The sequence below is a fragment of the Bactrocera tryoni genome, unplaced genomic scaffold (assembly GCF_016617805.1).
Source record: "Bactrocera tryoni isolate S06 unplaced genomic scaffold, CSIRO_BtryS06_freeze2 scaffold_883, whole genome shotgun sequence".
Taxonomy (NCBI): domain Eukaryota; kingdom Metazoa; phylum Arthropoda; class Insecta; order Diptera; family Tephritidae; genus Bactrocera; species Bactrocera tryoni.
In genome coordinates, this window is record NW_024396531.1 from 18,847 (window position 1) to 28,269 (window position 9,423).

Here is a 9,423-nt window from a genome sequence, read left to right on the forward strand (position 1 = left end):
GCTACAGGACCCCACTGAAGACTTACTAATTAATATAACAGCTCCTAACACAAGAGAGCAGGTAAGGGCATACATAACGCTGGACCAAGATAGGGCAGACACACTGATGCGACAGGCACGCATCAAAATTGGATGGGTTTATTGCCGACTGCGGCTAAAAGAAACCCCCAAAAGATGCTTCCGGTGCTTTGGACCAGGGCACTTAACCTGGGACTGCAAAGGGCCCGATAGAAGAGGACAAGGTGTCTGCATTAAATGCGGCCAACCAGGGCACAAATTAAAAGAGTGCACAAAGCCTCCTTCATGCTGCCTTTGCGAAGAGGCAAAACACGAAAAAGCCGATCACATTCCGGGCTCCGCAAAATGCTCGGTATATAGAAATTACCGAAACAGATGAAGATCCTACAAGCCAACATGCATAGATGCAAGGCCGCTGACGCACTACTCTCGCAAATGGTGATGGAGAATGACTACGAGATAATAATCATAAGCGAGCAATACAAAAAGAAAGAGACAGGTACATGGCTAGAAGATAGCAGCTCAACCGCCGCTATATGGCTACCACCAGGGAGTAACGCCACCACTGTAAGCAATGGGAACGGCAACGGCTTCGTGGGGGTCAAGTGCGAAATTTTTACAGTAATTAGCTGCTACTTGACGCCAAGCGATAGTACACAGGAATTCCAAGAAAAGCTCGACAATATAGAGGACACAGCCAGGACCATAGAAGGCCAATTGATCATCGCCGGAGACCTAAACTCCAGAGCCGTAGAGTGGGGTATGCCAAACACTAACTCGAGAGGAAAGCGAATTCTAGAAATGGCTGCGCGGCTAGGTCTAATAGTGCTCAATACGGGAAGTGCAACCACGTTCAGAAGACCGGGATGCGAGGAAACCACACAGAACGCATGGCAGGCTCAATAAATAATTGGAAAGTCCTGGAGGACTACACTGGCAGCGATCATCACTACATCTCTTACATGATCGACACTGGAAGAAACGCTCACCAGCTCAGCAAAAATAATGGAACACGGAAGTGGAATATTTCGAAACTAGACACATCGAAATTAATCGCCGCAATAGACGAGCAGAACCCATCTAGCGACCCCTCCCTTATAGCAAGAAAAACAGTCGAGCACACAATGCGTAATATAACCAAAGCCTGCCAAAAATCAATGCCCAAGGCTACCCACAGCAAACGTAAAGCAGCAGTTTACTGGTGGACTGAAAACATCGCCGAACTCAGACGCACATGCCTTCGCCTTCGCAGATCTTATACGAGATCCAGGCGCAGAGGAGCCGCACCACAAGAAGCTGAGCAATACAAAGCAGCAAAAAAGGAGCTGAAGCACGCCATCGACGACAGTAAAAAGGAAAAATGGGAGGAACTACGGGAGGATATAAACAGAAACCCCTGGGGGCTAGGGTACAAAATAGTGATGAAAAAACTCGGCGATCGAGCAAAGCCACCTGACGTAACCGATGCCAAAATGGATCACATCGTGAACGCACTTCCCCAAACACGAAACAAGGGCCAGTGATCCAGAACAAACTCTAAGCACTGCGGAGATCCCCCAGTTCACCCTTGAAGAGCTGCAAGTAGCCACCGGCAAGCTCAAGGCCAACAAATCACCCGGCCCGGATGGGATCCCAGCAGAAGTCCTCAAAATAATCGCTGCAGAACGCCCAGGAGTACTACTGAATATGTACAACGCCTGCCTTGAAGCCGGAATATTCCCTGAACCCTGGAAAAAGCAACGGCTGGTGCTAATCAGTAAGGGAAAAGGAGACCCCAACTCGCCATCAGCATACCGTCCATTATGCATGCTTGACACAGCGGGAAAGCTGTACGAAAGCCTACTTAAGCCCAGACTCGAAGCGGCTATCAACGAAGCTGGAGGACTGTCCCCTAGACAACACGGCTTTAGACCCGGCAGATCAACTATAGGAGCCATAAAGTGCGTCATAGAAAGCGTAGAAGCAGCACAGCGCAGATGACATAAATACAAAAGAATAGTGTTGCTGGCGACTCTAGATGTCCGAAATGCCTTCAACAGCGCTAGATGTGTAGATATGATCGACGCCCTCGAAAATAGCTTCAAGATACCTGACTACCTCAGGGCCGTGGTGCGGAGCTACCTCAGTAACAGGAAACTGCTGTACGAAACTAGAGAGGGATCACGACAAATAGCAGTGACGTCAGGGGCAGCACAAGGATCCATTCTAGGCCCAGACCTGTGGAACATTAGTTATGACGAAATATTAAAACTAGAAATGCCAGATGAATCGTATCTAATTGGCTATGCGGACGACATTGCAGCAGTAATCACAGCAAGGGATACAGAAGAAGCGCGAAGAAAGCTGAACCAGGTCATGATACAGACGCAAGCATGGCTCGACACACACAGCCTCCAGCTCGCTGCTAACAAACAAGCACATACCTCTCGAGATAAACATGCACACGACTGCGGATATTCTTAGGACAAAAAAGGCAGATAACTACCTAGGCGTAAGACAGGACCCCAGACTAACCTTCTGGGTACAAATCCAGCACACCGCAGGCAAGGCAGCGAAGATCACGTCTCAACTGAGTCGATTAATGGCTAACATAGGAGGCTCCAGCCAAGAAAAGAGAAAGCTCCTAATGTCGACGACAATCAGCGTCCCATTATACGGAGCCGAAATCTGGGCAGACGCGCTTAAGAAGGAAAACCGGCGTAAGGCAGTGGCCAGAGTGTACCGCACCGCAGCCCTCAGAGTTGCATCAGCCTACAGAACAGTATCAGGCGACGCAATACTAGTTATAAGCGGCAATGCTCCAATCGACCTACTGGCATATGAAAGGAAAAAGCTGTGGAGCTAAAGAAATCACCCGGCAATAACATGGGCGCAATACAACAAATAAAGAAAGATACGATAACAGCATGGCAACAAAGATGGGGGAATGAAAGTCGCGGCAGATGGACGGCCAGGCTGATAAAAGACCTAGATTTATGGACAAATCGTAAATTCGGAGAAGTAGACTTTACACAACCCAGCTGTTATCCGGCCACGGATACTTCAAAAGTACCTCTACAGAATGGGAAAAGTCGAAGAGCCGTCATGCCTATACAACGACGCGACAGAGGACGACGCTGAACACACATTCTTTGAATGTGAGCGCTGGCGAGGAGAACGCACCGTAGTAGAAGACCTGGTCGGGCCAATAAACGCCGACAATATAATCAGCGTCATGATGGAGAGCGAAAGAAACTGGGGATTATCCAGAAATACGCAGCAATCGTGCTACGCATCAAAAAAGCGGGACCTGGACGCAGGTGCGCAGATGTAAATCTCTCAATGAGAAAAATGGAACGCCACCCTGAAGTAATGCAAACGCGGTCCCGGGTGGGCGACGGTTCCTTAGAGGGGGGGCAAGCCCTGCAGTGGCACATACCGCTGCTGTGACGATAGCACCGATGATGCGGAAGGCATTTTCCACCTCCTCACCCGCAAAAAAACAAAAAAAAAAAAAAAAATTGGTTTTCGGTTTCCGCCATTTTGTGGGCGTGGCAGTGGGCCGATTTTGCCCACTTCGAACTTAACCTTCTTATGGAGCCAAGAAATACGTGTACCAAGTTTCATCATGATATCTCAATTTTTACTCAAGTTACAGCTTGCACGGACGGACGGACGGACAGACAGACATCCGGATTTCAACTCTACTCGTCACCCTGATCACTTTGGTATATATAACCCTATTTCTGACTCTTTTAGTTTTAGGACTTACAAACAACCGTTATGTGAACAAAACTATAATACTCTCCTTAGCAACTTTGTTGCGAGAGTATAAAAAGCCACCATAGATCACTTCAATGGCTACATCATATAAAATAAGTAAATGCAAAGCTGCAAAGGTGGAAGATTCTTCTTAACGAGTTTGATTTAAATTAGTAAAATATTTTCTTCTTAAAAAGAAAACCGTTACATACATGCCGAACGACAATGATTTTCTGTATCTACAATATATTTATAAAAGTTTGATTAGAAATAGTAGAAATAGGGTGGCAGAACAAGTAATAAATTAAAAAATATTTTAGAATATTCTGTGTTTAAATCGATTGTACAACAATTCACTTAAGTGGACTTCAACAAGGGATTGAAAAAGTTGCAAAATGTTGTAAAGAAAAATATTATTATCCAAATTATCTGAAAGTAATTTTAAACATTTCTAATATTTGTGATCTGTGTAACCATTGTAAAAGTGACCACATCGCAAAAAAATTCCATTCAAAGTTACACCTCCTATATACGAAGTCAGAGAAAAAATTGTTTCAGACTTTTGGAAGTGGGAAAACTAAAATCATTTAACATGCATTGATTTATTTTATATATTTGCTATGGTAGAGAAGATTAAGGCATTAAACTAGCTTGAGTCGAAAAGAGGTTTATTAAAAATATTTAATACTATGGGACCTCCGAAAGTTACGAAAATTGACACAAGAACTTCCACACAATATATTTTTCAATACAGAAACACCAAAATACTATGGCGACCGAGGCGTCCAATTGACTGAGCTATTTCGTGAGATAACACGTTCACCAAACTTGGTTTTAAATAAATCCATTTTGAAATTCGCGGTGTGGCTTGTGACGTCATCCCTTTGGAACGACGTATTGTCCAAGTCAATGTTGGACCAAAACTATTCGGTTATCATTGTGCGGTAGCGATTCCCATTCACAGTAACGCGCCGGTCTTGATCATCATGGAAGAAGTACAGCCCAATAACGCCGCCAGTCCATAAACCACACCAAACCGTAGTTTTTTCGGGATACAATGGTGACTCTTGGAGAAGTGTGGATTCCTGCCTGACCAATAATACATATTTTGCTTATTGACGAAGCCATTCAGCCATAAATGAGAATCATCGTTTGAAGATGAGTTTGCGATGAAAATCCGGATCATTTCATGTCATGTTCTCAGTTCAATTAATGAACATACGATGGTTCTGGTGGTTAAGTGGCTTCAGTTCTTGCGCTAATTTGGTCTTGTAAGGACGTAGGATCTTTATTCCAAATTCGTCACAACGACGTCACAGAGATGCCCAACGCTTGAGAACGACGTGTGAGAGACTAATTAGGGTCTCCGTAATTTTATGCGCTATGGCGGCAAACATATTCTCAAGACTACATGCACTCTTTTGTCTCAGTGTCAGGCACGGAAACATTTTTGTAATGTGTCTGTAAGGTTCAAATTTTTCTACTAGACGCTCAATTGTAAGCTCACAGGATGATTATGACCATCATATATTGGACGTAGCACTCTTAAAGTTGAGGCCACTGACTCGAATTTCGGTAGTAAATTTTGGTAATTTCAAGCTCGTTGTTGGATAGATAACAGCATAATGTCGTTCATCGTATATCTTTCCATAAGAATGACAAACTTACAGTGAAGTGAAATGTCAAAATAACAAGTCAAAAATGTGGCGACATCGTTTGTTGTCTCTATTAGTTTCACACTTCTGTAGCGTTCCCTATTGAAAAGTTATATACAATACACATTTGCTTGCTTAAACGATTAAACATGACAAATCTTTCCTCCAGATGTCAAATTGACCTTCCAAATACGAACTGTAGCATGCAGTTCTAACAATATACGAGTAAAACTGTAAGTTAGATGTAAATAGTTACTCTATAGTGCTCTTCCAAACACAATATGTATGTATACCAGGACATCGTCACACATAACTCTCCTTGTATCTGTGCAAATAATTTGTTTCAGCAGTCGCTGCCGGCTGCCGCTTTTGTGCTGCCGTCTGCTCAGGGCTGCATTTGCTCAGCCAAAACGTGCGTAGAATGACAAATTACCGAGTGTTAACTTTGCGCCAAATATTGGCGTATATCAATGCAGGATGGCTGCCGCACACTTTTGGCAAAATGTACTGAAATGTTGCTCATACGCCGTGACAGCTGGCATATGTTACATTTCTCTCTAGTCGTCGAATCATAATATGGGCTCAATTTTGTCGAAAGCTCTGTGAAAGTCAGAGATAGTACGGACACGTGGTTTTTGCTGGACAAAGCATTAGTAATGAAGTAGTCTAGTTGGATTAAAGCATCTAACGTGCCTTGACCTTTTTTGTAGGCGACTTGATTCGGTGATATGAACTTGTTTCGCAGAGCATACCACATCAAGCGGTTAGCCACGATCTTTTCCAAAATTTTGCCCATACATGGAAGGAGGGAAATCGGCCTATAGTTAGCAAGTTCATCGGAAGATTTGTGTGGTTTAAGTATTGGTATAACACAGGACGTTTTCCAAAATTGGGGGTAGACACCAGTATTGAAAATTTTGTTATAAAGCTTTACCATTCGGAGCTTGAGGCTTTTTGGCATATGTCTGATAATTAGAAAAGAAATTTTATCTTGCCCCGGGGACTTACCCTTAACGGTAGATGCAACGAACTCGAATTCAGACAGTGAAATGCTGGTTTCTATTTGTTTAGCAGGAAAAGAAGGAGAGGAGACAGAGTAGGAAGTGTCGGACAGTGTGGTAGTTTTAGAGGTTTGAAACAGTGTGCTGAATTAAATATCTGAGCTTGTTTCAGAATGGTGGTTTGCAAATAACTCGGAAATATCGGATGGATTGGTAACCAAACCTGTTGGCCCCTTTACGCATTGAATGGTTAGATTTCTAGGCGCTCCAGAAAGTTTTTTTAAAGCGTTCCATATTAACTTAGGACTAGACGAAGAATTTATTTTGCTTGTGAAATCCTGAAAACATTTACGCTTGGTCTGTTTTGCGGAACGACGGAAAAGAGCATTGGCTTCCCTGAAAGATATTAAGTTGATCGAGCCCGTTTGTATTCCTACCAAGCTGTCTGTTTTTTTGCCCGCAATTCAGCGATTACTTTATTCCACCAGGGAACACTCTTTGAACTTGCTGTTGGCTTTGTATGAAGAATGCTAACATTCGCTGCTGAACGGATAATTTTTGTTAAACTCGCACTTTCTTGGTTAGGATTGTCAGATATTAGGGTATTATTGCCATTTATCTCGCAATGTGTCTGAAACTTCTCCCAATCAGAGTAATCAGTTTTGAATACCTTGTTTATTTTGTGGTTTTTAGTTGTTGAACCTAGGTGCAATTTTAGTACAATGGGGAAGTGATCGCTTCCGTGCAGGTATACTCGCATTCGCACTCTGTGGCAAGTGTGTCGGTGCACATTGTAAGATCTACATGGGAAAAAGTGGAGTGAGTGGAAAAGTGTGTCGCGGATCGTTATTCAAACATATTAAGTTAGAGGAAAAGTAAAGCGTCTTCAATGCCTTTTTGCCCCTCTTGTTGGCTATTGGAGATACCCTATAGTGGACTCCATGCATTAAAAATCACCAGCGAAAGAACAAAGGAGTAGAAGCTTGGTTGATTAATTGCAGGATGTCTGTACTGGTAAAATGTTCATCTGGTGCAATATAGGTGCAGATAATGGTGATTTTTTTAACTAAGATAATTTCGATCGACATAGCCAGCAAGTTGGATTGAATGGCATTAATTTTGTGTGGAATATCTCTTCTTATGAGAATCGCAATACCTCTCTTACCTAAGCTAATATGTGGAAGATTGTGAGACATGCCAATATACTGCTTAGGAGTAAAAGCCGACAAGTTGAAAGAGATGTGAGTTTCATTTAAGAGTATAGTAGCTGGGACATGATCTTGTATTAATAATTGAAGCTCATTGTAATTATTAGTGTAGCCGTTTAAATTCCATTGCAATAATGGAATCATAAGATCTATGTGTAGGAAAAAAAAAGGAAACAGAAGAGAGCATAGAATATCAACTCGTATGAGCAGTCAGTGGAAGCTGAGTGTCACCAGTGAGTACTAGTTCAAAAGAGAGTATTAGTATGGCCACAACGGAATTGTGTACATGCAAAATGGACAACTGCGTTGTTTTGTGTACATGCCGGCCATGTGTTGTTGTTGCTTCTCAAAATGTACATGTAGTAAGATGAACAACGACTTTTCAGTTCACTGTCGTGCCGCTGCAGTCTGCCGTAGCCATTGTGTTTACACTTTAAACGGACACTAAATCTGCAAGTTAAGATACAGTTAGTCACATAAGTAAGTATACACTAGGTATGACGGGATTATTCACCTAACAGTTTTGTTAAATAACACAAAATAATATAAAATAATGCTTTATTTACTCGAAAGAAACGTAGGGATCCTCTCCAGTACAGAAATATTTACAGAATGATTAAAATAAGTTTTTTTTTGAATTTTATACAAAATCTGATATAAATTTATATCACAAAAGTAAGTATACGATGAATTAAGTGGTAGAAAAAGTAAGAAAAAGGCTGTATTAAAGTTATATTCTAATACTTGGTTGGATAACCTTTAGACTTAATAATAGCTTTAAGTCGTGATGACGTGATTTCACCAAGTTTGTGTTACTGCTGGCGGTATTTTATTCCACTCCTCGTCAAAGGGATATTTTTTAGCTGATCCTTATTTTTTTATCGAATGTTTACGTACATTTGGCCTTTAAGTGTTCCCCACAAATGCTCGATAGGGTTGTATCCGGTTATTGTGGCGGTGTTTTTCAATTGTTTTGTACGTTATATAAAGCCATTTCTCGCACAATATTCGATGTTTGCTTAGAGGTCATTGTCTTGCTTTGGAAGATGAATGACCCTCCGTATTCAATTTAATAGCACTTTGTTTTAAATTATTTTTTAAAATGTTTAAATAACCCTATCGGTCCATAGTGTTCTCAACAAAAACCAAATTACCCACCCTTTTTGACGCCATGCACCCCCAAACCATGACCGAACCCCCACCATGCTTAACAGTGCCAGTCATATTCATAGGATCTAACTCTGCGGTAACTTTTCTCCATACCTTTTCACGATCATCGGATCCACATATACTAAATTTGCATTCGTCTGAAAATATGACTTGGTTTCAGAATGTTTGGTCATGCTTTTCGTAATCTTTTGCAAATGCGATCCGTTTATGTCGGTTGACGGTACTCACAAACGGCTTTTTCCTAATACTACGTCCATGATAGCCAGCATTATACAATATACGTCGAATAGTTTGGGTACTACAATGTTTTCCAATCTCATTTTCCATTTCAGATTTTAATTTAGGGGCACTAATTTTGGGATTTGTTCTTACTTTGCGTACAATTAAGCTATTTTCCCTATGACTGAAGACCCGTGGGCGACCGGAGCGCGACTTATTTGCTGTGTTTCCCACAGTTTTATACTTAGTAACGATCTTTTGTATTGTAGCAAAACTTTTATCTACTAAACGACCGATTTCACGTAAGGATTTATTTTCTTTGTGATATTTTATTATCAAAGTTTTCAAATCGTCAGAAATCTCTTTTCCTCTCGGTGCCATCGCTGAAAATTATGTCATGAATTAAAAAAT